We start from the raw sequence: 13,947 nt of genomic DNA on the forward strand, positions 1-13,947 counted from the left end.
TCTCTTCCATTTTTACCATGAGGATGAAATCTTCCTCTGCTACCAAGAGGAGCAATTACATACTCAGAGAAAGTAGTTTCCAGGTGGTTCAGTGGTAAAAAATTCTGCCTGCCAATGCAGGAAATGTAGGAGACATTGGTTCAATACCTGAGTTGGGAAGATCCCCTGGAGAAGGAAATGGCAACCCACTCCAGTATTCTTGGCAGGGAAATCCCATGGACAGAGGAGCCTAGCAGGCTTCAGTCTGTGGAGCCACAATGAGTTAGATACAGCTGAGCACACGCACATACACACAGAGAGAGAGATAAAGTAGAATAATGGCCTAATATCATTTTCAATATAGTAAAATCTCAGTTTTATTGCCTATACGTAATTAGAGGATTTGATAAATTGATAGTACCTAGCCTGATGTTTCTTATTCCCAAAGAATCAGGAATAGTTTTTATAAATAAGATGCAAACTTTATGTGGAAATAACATTTCAAATCTGCAGGAAAGCTTGCTGCTTTCAAATTCTAAACACATATATAATTGACACTCTAATTGTTAAGTTGATCAGTTCAAAATTTACTCCTTTAGAACTATGCTAGTCTGGATTTGATTTTATGGCTATAATTAGAAGCAAATAATTGGAAGTGCATTGAAATATACTTCATTTGTCTTTTGAATTTCAACTGACAGTAAGTTTGTGAGCTTATATTGTATTAGACATTTTCCTGCAAAAAGTGGCTATTCCTTGACTTCCCATTGCTCAAGAGCTCTTCTGGGGGAAGCTAAAGAAAGCTTGGGCCCTCACTCATTACCTTCCTCCAGCTTCTCTTCCTGTCCTCTCTACACAGAGTTCAGAATCAATATCTAATTAGATCTAGTCAAGTCAGCAAAACAGCAAACACATCATTTCTGCCTTCTTGCATCAAAATGACTCTAAGAGCTCTGCGAAAAAATAAACCATCATCTTCTCCATTACTCTAAGGATCTGTTCCCCCAAAATCAATATCTATTACTAAGGTCTTTATACTCATGAATCTTTTAATTACCTCTAGAATGTGTAAATACTCTTAAAATGAGATAAAAATGCTTTGCTCCTTAGGTGTGAGTCCGCTACATCTCCTACAACTTCTTTTTGGCAAGACTCATTGGCTTTTCAGTAGAATTTCACATAAAGAACAATTTAAAAATATGAACCATTTGCAGTCTTTGCAAAGAATGCTACAAACCACAGAGCTGCTGGGATTTGGGAGTGATATTTTATGGCATAAGAATAGAGCAAAGCTTTTCGTGCTAGTATAGTATTTGGACACATGGCTCATGCCAGGTGGTGCTGAATAAATAAATCAACACTATTGACAAGAGAAAGATCATTGCAACTAAAAGCTCACACTAGTGAAACTGCTGTGCCTCAGGACAGTAGAGTCAGAGTATTCTGTAAGTATTAGTAATGTCCATATTTCAGTCAACTTGAGTATTATTCTTGTAACTTCAACCATTGTTTCAGGAATTATGGAAGGAACAGTTAGTGGCATATTTATTGATCTGCTTAGATGACTCATTAGGAGGCCATTTATAAGATAACTGCAAGGAACAAACCTCAGTCCCAGACAACAAAGAGTATCAGTGTGCCACTTTATGTTTTACTCATTTGTACAACTGTTTTCTCTGTTTAAAAATTTTTAAATGAAGTACTCCTTTTTTGTTTAATTGGAGTATAATTGCTTTACATGGTTGTGTTAGTTTCTGCTGTACACCAACATGAATCAGCCATATGTATACATATATCCCCTCTCTTGAGCCTCCCTCCCCACCAATCCACCCCACTAGGTCATCACAGAGCACTGAGCTGAGCTCCCTGTGCTAAACAGCAGGTTCCCACTTGTTATCTATTGTACACACAGTAGTATATATGTACGTCATTGCTACTTTCCCAGCTCTTCCCACCCTCCCTTCCCCACCCCCAATGTCTACATGTTCCTTCTCTATGTGTGCTTCTCTATTCCTGCCGATGGGTTAAATGAAGCTAGTAGACTCTTAATCAATCTCTCCCCCTTTAAAACATCCACTGTTCACATTTATCTACTGGATTTATATTCTCACAACTCAAAGAAATTCAAGTCATGTGCACACTCAACCAGTGGTATTGCAAAAAGAGAAACACCAAACTTGACTCACCCAGCCAAAGTGAAGGTTGCAGTTTTCTGGAAAATACGTATGTATCCCAATGTATGGGTTGGGTTGCTTTCATTTGACATTTTTAGTCTAACAAGAATCATGGATGGATGAAGCTATGTAACTGTAGGAGAAAAAAACAAGGGAAAATGATCTTTTGTTTCCTGTATCATAACACAAAAAAATTGATACGTTTCACATTCATCCATGGAAGAGAAAGAAGAGGCAGTTCTACATCATCACTGGAACTACTGTTACCACCAGATGAAGTCATGGAGGGCAGAGCTATTTGCTTTAGTGAACAAGTCACTCTTCCACTGGGAAAGAAAAAAAAAAAATCACCACAGCATTGCATCTGTACCTAACTCCCAATCCCAACCACAGATTGATTTGGAAAGCCTATTCAAACTCATTAAAATGAGAAGAATATAGAGGAGAAATCATATAAAGCAATGCACACACAACAAAACAAAGAAGTTGAGAAGCATTTAATGATAAACTAGATGCATTTGTTAACTTGGATAAGGAATTGAGGAGGAAAGAAAGGAGTGCCTGCTGCACGGAGAGCAGCATGGATCACCTCTTTAATGATTAGTTTTCTAGACTATAAAGTGGGGGTGACACTGGTACCCCTTCTGCTATCACTCACCCACTCCTGAATATGGCAAGCACCCCCTGTCTCAGGCTTATTATGCTTTTATTCCCTACAGCATGGAATGTTTCACGCCTATATTTTCTTCAGTTAATGCTCAGATCTCTTCATTTCCTGAATTCCAAATTTGTTATTTCCATAAGATTATACATCTATTTCGGTTGCCTGTTTTCACCACTAGAACATGAGGACCAATGGGACATGGACTTAATATATTCACTGTTGGAGCATCACCTGTGTGCTTGGTACCTGTGTGCAGAATGAATGAATGAAAGGCTAATGGGTGAATGAATGAGTGAAAAGAGAGTTGTAGAAGAGGAGAGAATAACTGCTCTGAAGCACGCAGAAATCAAACCACACAGGCTGTGTAGACTGAGTCATGGAATTTATCTTTCATCCCCTAAAACAGAGATGCAGTTCCCAAGGGTTGTTTGAAGATTAAGTGACAGAGGGAAAGAGATTTAGCATGGACTCAAAAATATCTTTACTCAATTCATGCTGATTACTAATATATTGTTAAGAAATGGCCCAGTTAATCTGTGGCACAACAGAATCTCCATTCAAGTGTTTGTGGGAGTTGTTGCTTTCCCTCCCAGAACTTGACAGTTTTCATAAGAAAATAGAATATGGAATCTTCAGGTCAGTTGCCATACATAATGATTACTCAGACCCAGTCTTCTAGACCAGCTCACTGGAAAAACAGTTTTATAAAATCTGCCATCCAGGGTGCATAAACCCTCATATGTCGTGGTCAGTTAGAAGAAGGGTTCTACAAACATGAAGAGACTGTCACCTTATTCTCTTTCTTGATAAAACAGAGTCTAGTGGCTCGAATATGTGAATCAGGGACCATTCATGGCTCATTTACTAAGTGTCTGCCACCATGTTAAGCATTTATAAAGAGTATTTGATTAATAAACATAAAACTTACAAAGACCCTGTAAGATAAGCATTGTTTTTATCTGCACATTAGAGATGAGGAAACCAAGGGCCAGGGAGTCTCAATGAAACAATTTGCCCACGGTGCCACAGCTGGCCATGGTACAAGACAGACACAGGCTTTGAAGGTGGGCTATGTGTTTTAGTGCCAGCACTCATGAGTCCTCTATTATTTTGTCTCTGATTTCAAGAAAGTGAGGAACAGAGAAGTTAAGGAAGCTGTTGAAATCACACAGCTGTCAAGGGATGGAGCCTAAAATCAAGCCCAATATGCTATACCCAACCCCATGTTGCCAAATCACCTCCTGACTAGCCCTGTGTGTTCTTTATTAATATTTCATGATTTGGATGCATTCATTGGCAATCCCTCCCACTTCAATGCAAATCAAGATGTGTCGCCTTTCAGAGCTGTACAAAGTGCAAATCTGTCTACAGATGGACTGTGGGGTCAGAGAGTTATGGATAAACTTTCAACTTGTATAATCTAGCAGGATTTCAAATTTAGCTTCCTCTCACATAAGGGCTTCCCAGGTGGTTCAGTGGTAAAAATCCACCTGCCAGTGCAGGAGACACAGGAGACACAGGTTAAATCCCTGGGTCGGAAAGATCCCCGGGAGGAGGAAATGGCAACCCACTCCAGTGTTCTTGGCTGATAAGTCCCGTGGACAGAAGAGCCTGGTGGGCTACATGCAGTCCATAGAAACACAAAGAGTTGGACAGGACTGAGCACACACGTACATGATATAAGACTTGGACATGCATTCACAGTGCAGCTTATAAAACACTCAGTAGTGCTTCATAAGGTGGCATTTCTGCCTTGAAGATGATAATTGCAATTAATCCTTAGCACTGTCTTATACAGCACCAATAGAGCATGAAAAAAGAAAGGAAAATGCCACTACTGAGTGACAGAAACTATTAACTCAAGTTGGTCTTTTACTCCTGGAATGAGAAAACTTGAACCTTTGAGACACTTATTTAAATGAGCTATGTGATAACAGCATTTTGAACATTACCTTGCTAGCACGTGAAATGAACACAACTGTGCAGTAGTCTGAACATTCTTTGGCATTGCCTTTCTTTGGGGTTGGAATGAAAACTGATGTTTTCCAGTCCTGTGGCCACTGCTGAGTTTTTCAAATTTTCTGGCATACTGAGTGCAGCACTTTAACAGCATCATCTTTTAGGAGTTGAGATAGCTTAGCTGAAATTCCATCACCTCCATGAGGCTGACACGAGTCACCAAAGAGTCAGACTCAGCTGAGCAACTGAACAACAACAACAACATAACAGCATTTAGGAATCTAGGATGAGAAGTTCCCTTGGAACTTATCTAGTAAAAAAGAAAAAAATAGAAGGATCTAGTTTCTTCGAGAAATTTCTTGATGTGAGAATTGGCTCAAAAACATGATAATTGTGGTTCTGTCATTTCAAGCCAACAGAAATGGCTTATAATCTTAGTATCAGCTTCTCAAACACATGTGTTTTCGGCTTGCTTCACCAGCCCCATCTGGTCCTTATTGGATAAGGTATATCCAATCCCTACTGTGAAGCATCCTAGAATTACAAAAATAAAAATTAAAAAAATATATATATAAGCCAAGAGAAAAGGATTCTGGTCATTTTTTAAATGACACATTACCTCTCCTTTTGATATAAATTTCTAGGCTCTGATCAAGGATTATTAAAACAAATATCAAACCACACCAATGCCTCAGGAATTTCCCAGCCATATGCTAACAATTAAGAACTGGTCCTCTCATTGCAAACAACTCCCATTACCTCATCCTTGTCCTAAATAGAATGGTGTCTCTTCCTTTGATTAGAATAGTGTCCAGTATAACACAGTCTTTTCACTCTATCAACTGAGGTAATTCTCCACTAAAGAGAATGTGATTTAGATTCACAAAACTGTGATATATGTAGCCACCACTGGACCACACAGCCAAGATGCTATTTGTATTTTGAGCTACAGAAACCCTCTGCCAACCCCTCAGTGTCTGAGCTTTCCCCATTACACCTTGAATACTGTGGGAGGTTCATGGTAGCAGAAATGAAGAGACTATGGAGGCATTCTCCACGCATTCTCCCAAACATGAGGGCATGTTTTACTTTCTTGCAAAAAAGGTCTTTCCACACTCTTAAAAAGAGGAACATGAACAAAGGAGTTGAGCTCTAATTTTTCTTTTTGGAAAAATCTGGAATTCCGTACTGTTTTTCAAAAATGGGTATTCCATCAGCGTTAATGACTGTTGGAAGTGATTCTATTGGAACTACTTGGTAATTCAATACAGAGTTTCTCTCCAGACCACCAGTTCAGAATTGGCTCCAATGAGAAAGAATTTTGAGTTATTATCAGATGGCGTCTGCCTGCCAGGATGAGAGAGATTAGGGGAATGGATAAGTCTCCATATAGGGGTGAATGTGATTCAACTCCATGTGAATCAAATGTCACTAGTATCAATTCTTCATCACCATCCCCTCCCCTCTACCTCCCACTGCCTTCAGCAGCACCAAAGCCAAGAAATGGGTTGATATAAAGACTAAATCATTATTTTTGTTTCATGTGTGGTCCTATCTTTCAGAGATATCTTCAAGGCCAAGAGAACTAGTGTTAACAGTTATCATTGATATGTAAGTCCCAAGAATTTACTTCTGCCAAGCCAGTATATTGGTACATGAAAGGTCAGATGTTTATTTCTCTGGATCTTTAGAGAGTCTAAGAACTGAAAATTTTATGATGCCACGTACACACATAGTGATCAAAATGAAAACAGACTAAACTATGAAAGTAAAGGAAGTTTAATAAAACAAAACTGCAACATTTTGTGGCTGTTCAGTCACTAAGTCATGTCTAATTCTTTGTGGCCCTGTAGACTGCAGCATGCCAGGCTTCCCTGTCCTTCACCATCTCCTGGAATTTGCTCAAACTCATGTCTGTTGAGTCAGTGATTTCATCCAACCATCTCATGGCCCCCTTCTCCTTCTGCCATCAATCTTTCTTAGCATCAGGGTCTTTTGCAATGAGTTGGCTCTTCATATCAAGGAGCCAAAGTATTGGAGCTTCAGCACCAGTCAGAAATATCTATTTTCAAATGGTTTTCTCATTTATGGGAGATTCCTACTTTGCTGCTGCCTCAAACATGTGCATAGACTGCCTGATGGATATTACAACAAAAGGTGTGAGACAGCATACTGAGAAAGTTCAGAATATGAAGTCCAGAGAGTTGTGTTCAAGGTTTGACTCTATAGGTCAAGAAACAGGGGCCTTAGGCAATTGAATGAATTTCATGACACCTCTATTTTCCAATACTTAAACTATTGATAATATATACCTCTTAGGATGGTGGGAGTATGACTTTACTTGCCATAGGGCACATTATTTGTATATAGCATAGTACCATACAAATGTTATGTCAATATTTTAGTTAGAATTTAGGGCCTTCTCAGTCTTATTTTGTAATAATTAAAAAAAAGTTTCTGTTATTTTCCTGTTCATTTAAGTATAAAATTGCAAACTATGTTCAGCCATTTTGTCAATAAACTTTTGCTAGATTCATTTTAGTATAACTCACTAATAAAATACTATTATTGAATATTATAAATATTATGAATGTTAATTTAATGTACACTCTAATACTGAGTTGACTGTGTGCTACAGAGTATTTTCAGTTCATTACTTATGCTAACTCATGTGATTCTCATAAAAACCCTACAAGGTAAATATTATAGCTATTTTTTTAATATAAGAAAATCAAACTTCAAGGTTGAACCTAAGATTATGTAACTAGTAAATGGCAGACCTTGGATTTCAAATCAAGCTACTTGTTTCAGAATACATATTAATTACTCAATTGTACTGACTTTCCATAAAGTGTGAATTTTTGTTTTTAAAACCAAGTTGGGGAGACAATAATATTTCATGTTTTCATTTTAATGTTTTCATCCATTTACTTAGTTTTGCACTATGCCAACGCTGAAGATACACAGTCACATTATCTTTAGTGAAAGAGGCAGACTAGAAATATTACAAAAAAAAAAAAAAAAGCAGCAGCAGCAAGAAAACAAAGAAGAGATGTTACCAGGAAAATGAATCCAAATTAAAAGGGTAGTGATTTTTTAGTGAGGAAGATGTCCTTCAGATAATGACATTTGATCCAAGGTTAGAATGTCAAGGACAAGTCCACCATGTGAAGATATGAGTATTCCAGGAAGAGAGAACTGCAAGGGCAAAGACCTTGAGTTGAGAATGAGCTTGAAAAATAATCTCCAATGTAGGTAGAAGTGATTCAGGGCTGAATGCTTACATCCCTCCACATTTCCTGTGTTGAAAACCTAATCCCAAGTCTGATCGTCCTTTGAGGTAGGGCCTTTGGAAGGTAAGTAGGTTGTGAATGAGACTGTACCCTAGTAGAATAGTCCCTGAGAACCCCTGCATCACCCACCATGTGAGGTTACAGTGAAAAGACATGGTCAGTGCTGAAGCTGGGCCTCACCAGGCAATGAATGTGCTAGTGACTTGATCTTAGATTTCTCAGCTTCCAGAACTATGAGAAATAAGTTTCCATAGTTTACAAGTCACCTAGTTTATTACAATTTGTTATAGCAGCCTGAATGGACTAAGACAGTAGGGAAAGGAGGGAAGTAAAGGGAGAAAAGGAATAAGAAGATAGACAGTGTGGCTGGACAGTAAGAGTAAGGATGAGAAGTTGTAAAGGCAGGTAGAGACAGACAAGGAAGAGCCTTTAAGGCCATGACTAGTTCTGAAGAACAATGGATGGCCAAAGTAGTGTTCACAGAATTTAGATAATACAATCAGATATTTCTGATGCGTTTTGAAAACTTACTCTGACTGCCCAGAAGATAAACACATGGGAATCATAAGAATGAGAGAAGGGAGAGTAATCTGGAGACTGTTTCAAATAGTAAGAAATTGTTTCCTGGTTTCGTCGACTAGAGTGGGCGGTGATGGACATAGTAAAACATGGATGGATTTAAAATATACTTTGGGTTTCCCTGGTGGCTCAGCTGGTAAAGAATCTGCCTGCAGTGCAGGAAAGCCAGATTTGATCCCTGAGTTGGGAAAATCCCCTGGAGAAGGGAAAAGCTACCCACTCCAGTATTCTAGCCTGGAGAATTTCATGGACTGTATAGTCCATGGGGTCGTAAAGAGTCAGACAGCACTAAGCAACTTTCACTTTCACTTTCTTTTGGAGGCAAAATTGATAAGACTTGGCAGAAGTGAGAAGAAGGTATTAAGGATGACTTCTGAGTTTCTAGTTTTTATTATGGAATTCTCTGAGTATACCAAATTGGGTTGAAAAATTTTGAGTTTCACTGTGGACCTTTGAGGTCCAGAAATGTACATTACTGAAGGATAAAAACTAAAACATCTAAAGAGTTTGATAAGTACTTGTTGAATGATTAGAGTAATTTTCTCTCCAATTTTTCTGACCATGGATCATCATCATCACACAATCACATGCAAAATTTTGACACTGAAAATGTTGTGGATGGAATGTCTGGGTTCCCCTCAACCTGACAATTCATATATTGGAGATTTAAGCCCCCATGTAATAGTATTTGGGGATGGGGCTTTTAGGAGATAATAAGGGTTAGAGGAGGTCATGAGGGCAGAGCCTTCATGACAGGATTGGTGCTCTTACAAATATAAGAGATACAAGAGAGCTTGTTCTCCCTCTTTCTGTCCACACATAAAGAAGAGATCGCGTGAGCACAGAAACATGATGATGGCTACCTACAAGCTAAGGGAAGAGGCCTCAAAATGAAACCTAGCTCTCTGGCACCTTGATCTTGGACTTTTGGCCCCCAGAACCATAATAATAATTTTTTGTTGCTTAAGCTACCCATCTTATGGAATTCTGTCATGGAAGCTGAAGCTGACTAAGATATGAAGTTAACTTGTGAAGTGGAATTTAATGAATCGACAAACTCCAGGTGCCATGTCAGTTCTGATTCATCCCCAGGTGCTTTTATTGAAGATGTCATCTGAAACCCCATGGAAGTATCTCTACATCCTCTCCACATGGCAATATTCAGAAAATTTCTTCTGCTAGTCTATTGGTCCCTAGTTCTGGAAATGTCTCAGAACAGGATTTGTTTCTGAAATAACAGTGTGAGAAAGAACAAAAATTCACTGTAATGAATTAATCTCAGTTTACCCAGATAAATCTAAAGATAGATTAGCCGCAAGATACATTCCCATATCACTTATCTCTGCTGACTCAGATGATTAATCAACTGCTTCTTCCTGGTCTTATTTACTAGTTAGAGATTACTCAATTGAATAAGAAAATCTTTCTAATAGAAGAGCAATCAGAAAACTTTTTCTGTAAAGGACCAGAGAGTAAATACTTTTGGCTTTGTAAGCTAAATGGTCTCTATCACAGCTGTTCAATCTGTTGTAAAGTGAAAGCAGCCACAGACAGTAAAGGAATGGGTGTGGCCATGTTCCAATATGACCTTACTCGCTAAAACAGGCAGAGAGTTAGGTCTGGCCCATGAGCTATAGTTTGTCAATCCCTATAACTGAACTTTGTTTTGGTCACATATTATGTTTTCAGATACTTTCACAATTACTTTATACATATCACATATACAAAGAACAAAAGCTGAAATCATAAGTGCCTTTGCAATTAATATAGGACATAGCATGTGTATATAAATATGTGACTGTCTGTTAATATCACTCCCAGAGTGTCATTTGCTTTTCATCTGCTAAAAGTCCAGTCTGCCTTTGGGATACCATTCCTTTCCATCACATGAATCCTGAAGTGGTTCTCATAGTTTGTCTTCCAATTAATCATAAGCAGTCTATTAATACATAGGCAAATTAAAGCACTCCATTCTACTAGTCAAAAAAAAAAAATTAGCTCAAAGACAAGAGAAAAAAAAAGATAAGAGCAAGTTACAAAACTTTGAGTATGTATGCACAGAGGGAGCGATAACATTGTTCTTTCTCTGAGATATGAGGCCATAAAGATAATGTAACTTGGGACTCCAGAATTATCTTCCAAAGCTACATGAATGAAATCATCAATAGTATCAGCAAATGAGATCAATGAAATCAAAGGACAGAACTATCCAGCATTACAATGACAGAATCTGAGGCCCAGGATCACGCCTTCAGTTACAAAAACAACAATAAATCTTCCTCTTTTTAATATCTACAGGAAATTGGATTTCCAGTGCTTGGAAACAAACGGATTTGGAAAATAAAATTTCACTGCAAATATGACAAAATCACAATGAAGTGAGGCAATTTCAAAGAGTACGACATGCCAGTATCATAAATGTAGCAATTGTTGACTTGATTAAGAAAGAAATAAGGAACAATTTGTGGACACGGGCTTGCCAGAAAAATTACAGAATGTCAAGCTACCAGGAAAAAATTTCAACATGTTATGACATTGCATCTGAATTAATATTTAAAAGCACAGAATGCTTCATAAACACTGTGGATCATAGATATATGGATCATTCCCTAGTGTAGTATAACTTTATGGACAGGCATAGAATGAAAGCTTTGGAAGTATTGGTGAAGTACACAAAGCATAAAGAAAAATAAAAGTGCAAATGCATTTTAAGAATACAGAAAGATCTCAGATACCAATGTCTCCAAGGTAGCCTGATTGATTTTACTGACAGGTTTAAAAGAATGTTTTAATCAATAGGGAAATATGTTAAGCCTTGGAAGCAGAGTAAATGAAAATAGCAGAGGGAAAACACTGTCAGCTTCCACTGAAGGACAGTATAAAGAGAAGGAAGATTTAACCTTGTCATGACCATGTTCAAGTCCTTTCAGCAGGCATTACAAATACTGAGACAATAACAAGGAGCTATGGCCCAGGGACAGTGTCAAACAACCCCTATTATGACATAATAAGATGAGATGAAACCTGAAGTCACTGTGTATTCAGTTCATCTAATTAATTCCAGTCAATCACACAAAATATTTTTCTTCTGTTTTGGCTTACTAGAGAGACTTCCAGAAAAACACAAGAGAATCCCAGAAAATCAGCTTTATTGACTATAGTAAAGCCCTTGACTGTATGGATCACAACAAACTGTGGAAAATTATTAAAGAGATGGGAATACCAGACCACCATACCTGCCTCCTGAGAAATCTGTATGTAGGTCAAGAAGTAACAGTTAGAACTGGAATTGGAACAACAGACTGATTGCAAATTGGGAAAGGAGTATGTCAAGGCTGTATATTGTCACTTTGCTTATTTAGCGTATATGAAGAGTACATCATGTGAAATGCCAGGCTGGATGAAACACAAGCTGGAATCAAGACTGCAGGGAGAAATATCAATAACCTCAGATATGCAGACTGCCCTTATGGCAGAAATTGAAGAGGAACTAAAGAGCCTCTTGATGAAAGTGAAAGAGGAGAGTGAAAAAAGCTGACTTAAAACTCAACATTCAAAAAACTAAGATCATGGCAACTGGTCCCATCACATCATGGCAAATAGATGGTGAAACAATGGAAACAGGGACAGACTGTATTTTCTCGGGCTCCAAAATCACTGCAGATGGTGACTGCAGCTATGAAAATAAAAGACACTTGAAAAAGACACTCCCTGAAAGAAAAGCTATGGCAAACCTAGAGAGCATATTAAAAAGCAGAGACATTACTTTATTGACAAAGGTCTGTATAATCAAAGCTATGGTTTTTCCAGTAGTCATTTATGGATTTGAGATTTGGACCATAAAGAAGGCTGAGAACCAAAGAACTGATTCCTTTGATATCTTTGGAGAAGACTCTTGAGAGTCCCTTGGACTGCAAGGAAATCAAACCAGTCAATCCTAAAGGAAATCAACCCGGAATATTCTTTGGAAGGACAACTGCTGAAGCTGAACCTCTAGTACTTTGGCTACCTGATGCGAAAAGCCAACTCACTGGAAAAGACCTGATGATGGGAAAGACTGAAGGCGAAAGGAGAAAGGGGCAGCAGAGGATGAGATGGTTAGATAATATCACTAATTCAATGGAAATGAATTTAAGCAAACTCCAGAAAATAGTGGAGGACAGAGGAGCCTGGTGTGCTACAGTCCACGGGGTTGCAGAGTCAGACACGACTGAGCGACTGAACAATAGCAGCAATAGCATTTCTGCCAATATAATTTCTTTAAAACTTTGTGGAAGTTCTATGAATTATCTTTTGGTGTTCAAGCCACTTGAAAAAAACTTAATATCCGGATTTCTTTGAGATAGCTTTTGTTTTTCCACAGCCCCTCATGAAGCTGCAGTGGGATAATTTCCTTAGATTGTCTAACAGAGAGTGTCTGTAAAGTATGCCTTTAGATGCCTAGGAGTCCCGACCCCTGAGGCATTATCTTAAATCCTTTCTATAGTTTACAAAAGGTTTTACAGCCACACCATTAACCATTAGCTTCATCCTTACTCCAAGACTATGTTTTCCCAACAGTGCTCTGAATTTGATCTTTGCCCCAAGTTCTTTTCTTCCTTTGAGAAGCTTTTGCCATTTGAAGAGGCTGGGAATTAAAATCAGTTAAATTTTTCAGCCCAAGAAGTCATGGGTTTTATTTTTTTTTGTTTGTTTTTTTGAACATTTTTACTAAATTTTGCTTGAAAACTAAATATTTCCTTTTTAACCTTATCCTCTCGTTCCCTACATCTTATAGTGTACTTATAATTTACTAAGAGAAGCAAGTTGGTACTTTGAATATTCTGCTTGGAAATTTCATTACAAAACCCACCAATTTATTAGGCTTATTTTCTATTTTCTATATCACTATATGATAATTTGAATACTCAACTGTGTCGTCCAACTTTTTTTTTCCAATTTCCTTAATAATTATTTTACTGACCTTTCAGTATTTGTTAATACTGTCTTTGACATCCTTCCAAATTTCCTTAGCAGAAGCTGCAAAACCCTTTCATTTTCCATTTGTAATCTCATCTCGAAGACAGTGATAAGTTTTTGTTATGGGAACACTCTGTTCTTGGGTGAATTCTGTTACAATTATCTATTGTGACATTAAAACCAATCATAGAACACTGGTGTAAAGCAAGAACCATTTGATATGCTCACAGATTCTGTGGTCAACAATTCAGAAAGGGCAGAGAAGGAATGATTCTTTACTTCTCATGATGTCTGGGCCACAGTGGAGAATATTCAATTGACCAGGCATGACTCAAATGGC

At 38.0% G+C, this 13,947-nt stretch overlaps 1 long non-coding RNA gene across 1 annotated transcript in view; it reads right to left on the bottom strand.

Moving 5' to 3' along the window:
* The window catches only part of LOC145541921 (uncharacterized), a 76,207-nt gene extending 62,501 nt beyond the window's left edge, over positions 1-13,706 (bottom strand). The window contains exons 1-3 of the long non-coding RNA XR_014079414.1: positions 13,612-13,706; positions 4,770-5,310; positions 2,166-2,286 (exon numbers count right to left, since the gene is read on the bottom strand). This is a non-coding gene — a long non-coding RNA (uncharacterized LOC145541921). The remainder of the gene's footprint in view (positions 1-2,165; positions 2,287-4,769; positions 5,311-13,611) is intronic.
* Between the last annotated feature and the right edge of the window lie 241 nt (positions 13,707-13,947).

This window comes from Giraffa tippelskirchi, chromosome 3, assembly GCF_054371585.1.
Source record: "Giraffa tippelskirchi isolate mGirTip1 chromosome 3, T2T-mGirTip1v1.2.pri, whole genome shotgun sequence".
NCBI lineage: Eukaryota > Metazoa > Chordata > Mammalia > Artiodactyla > Giraffidae > Giraffa > Giraffa tippelskirchi.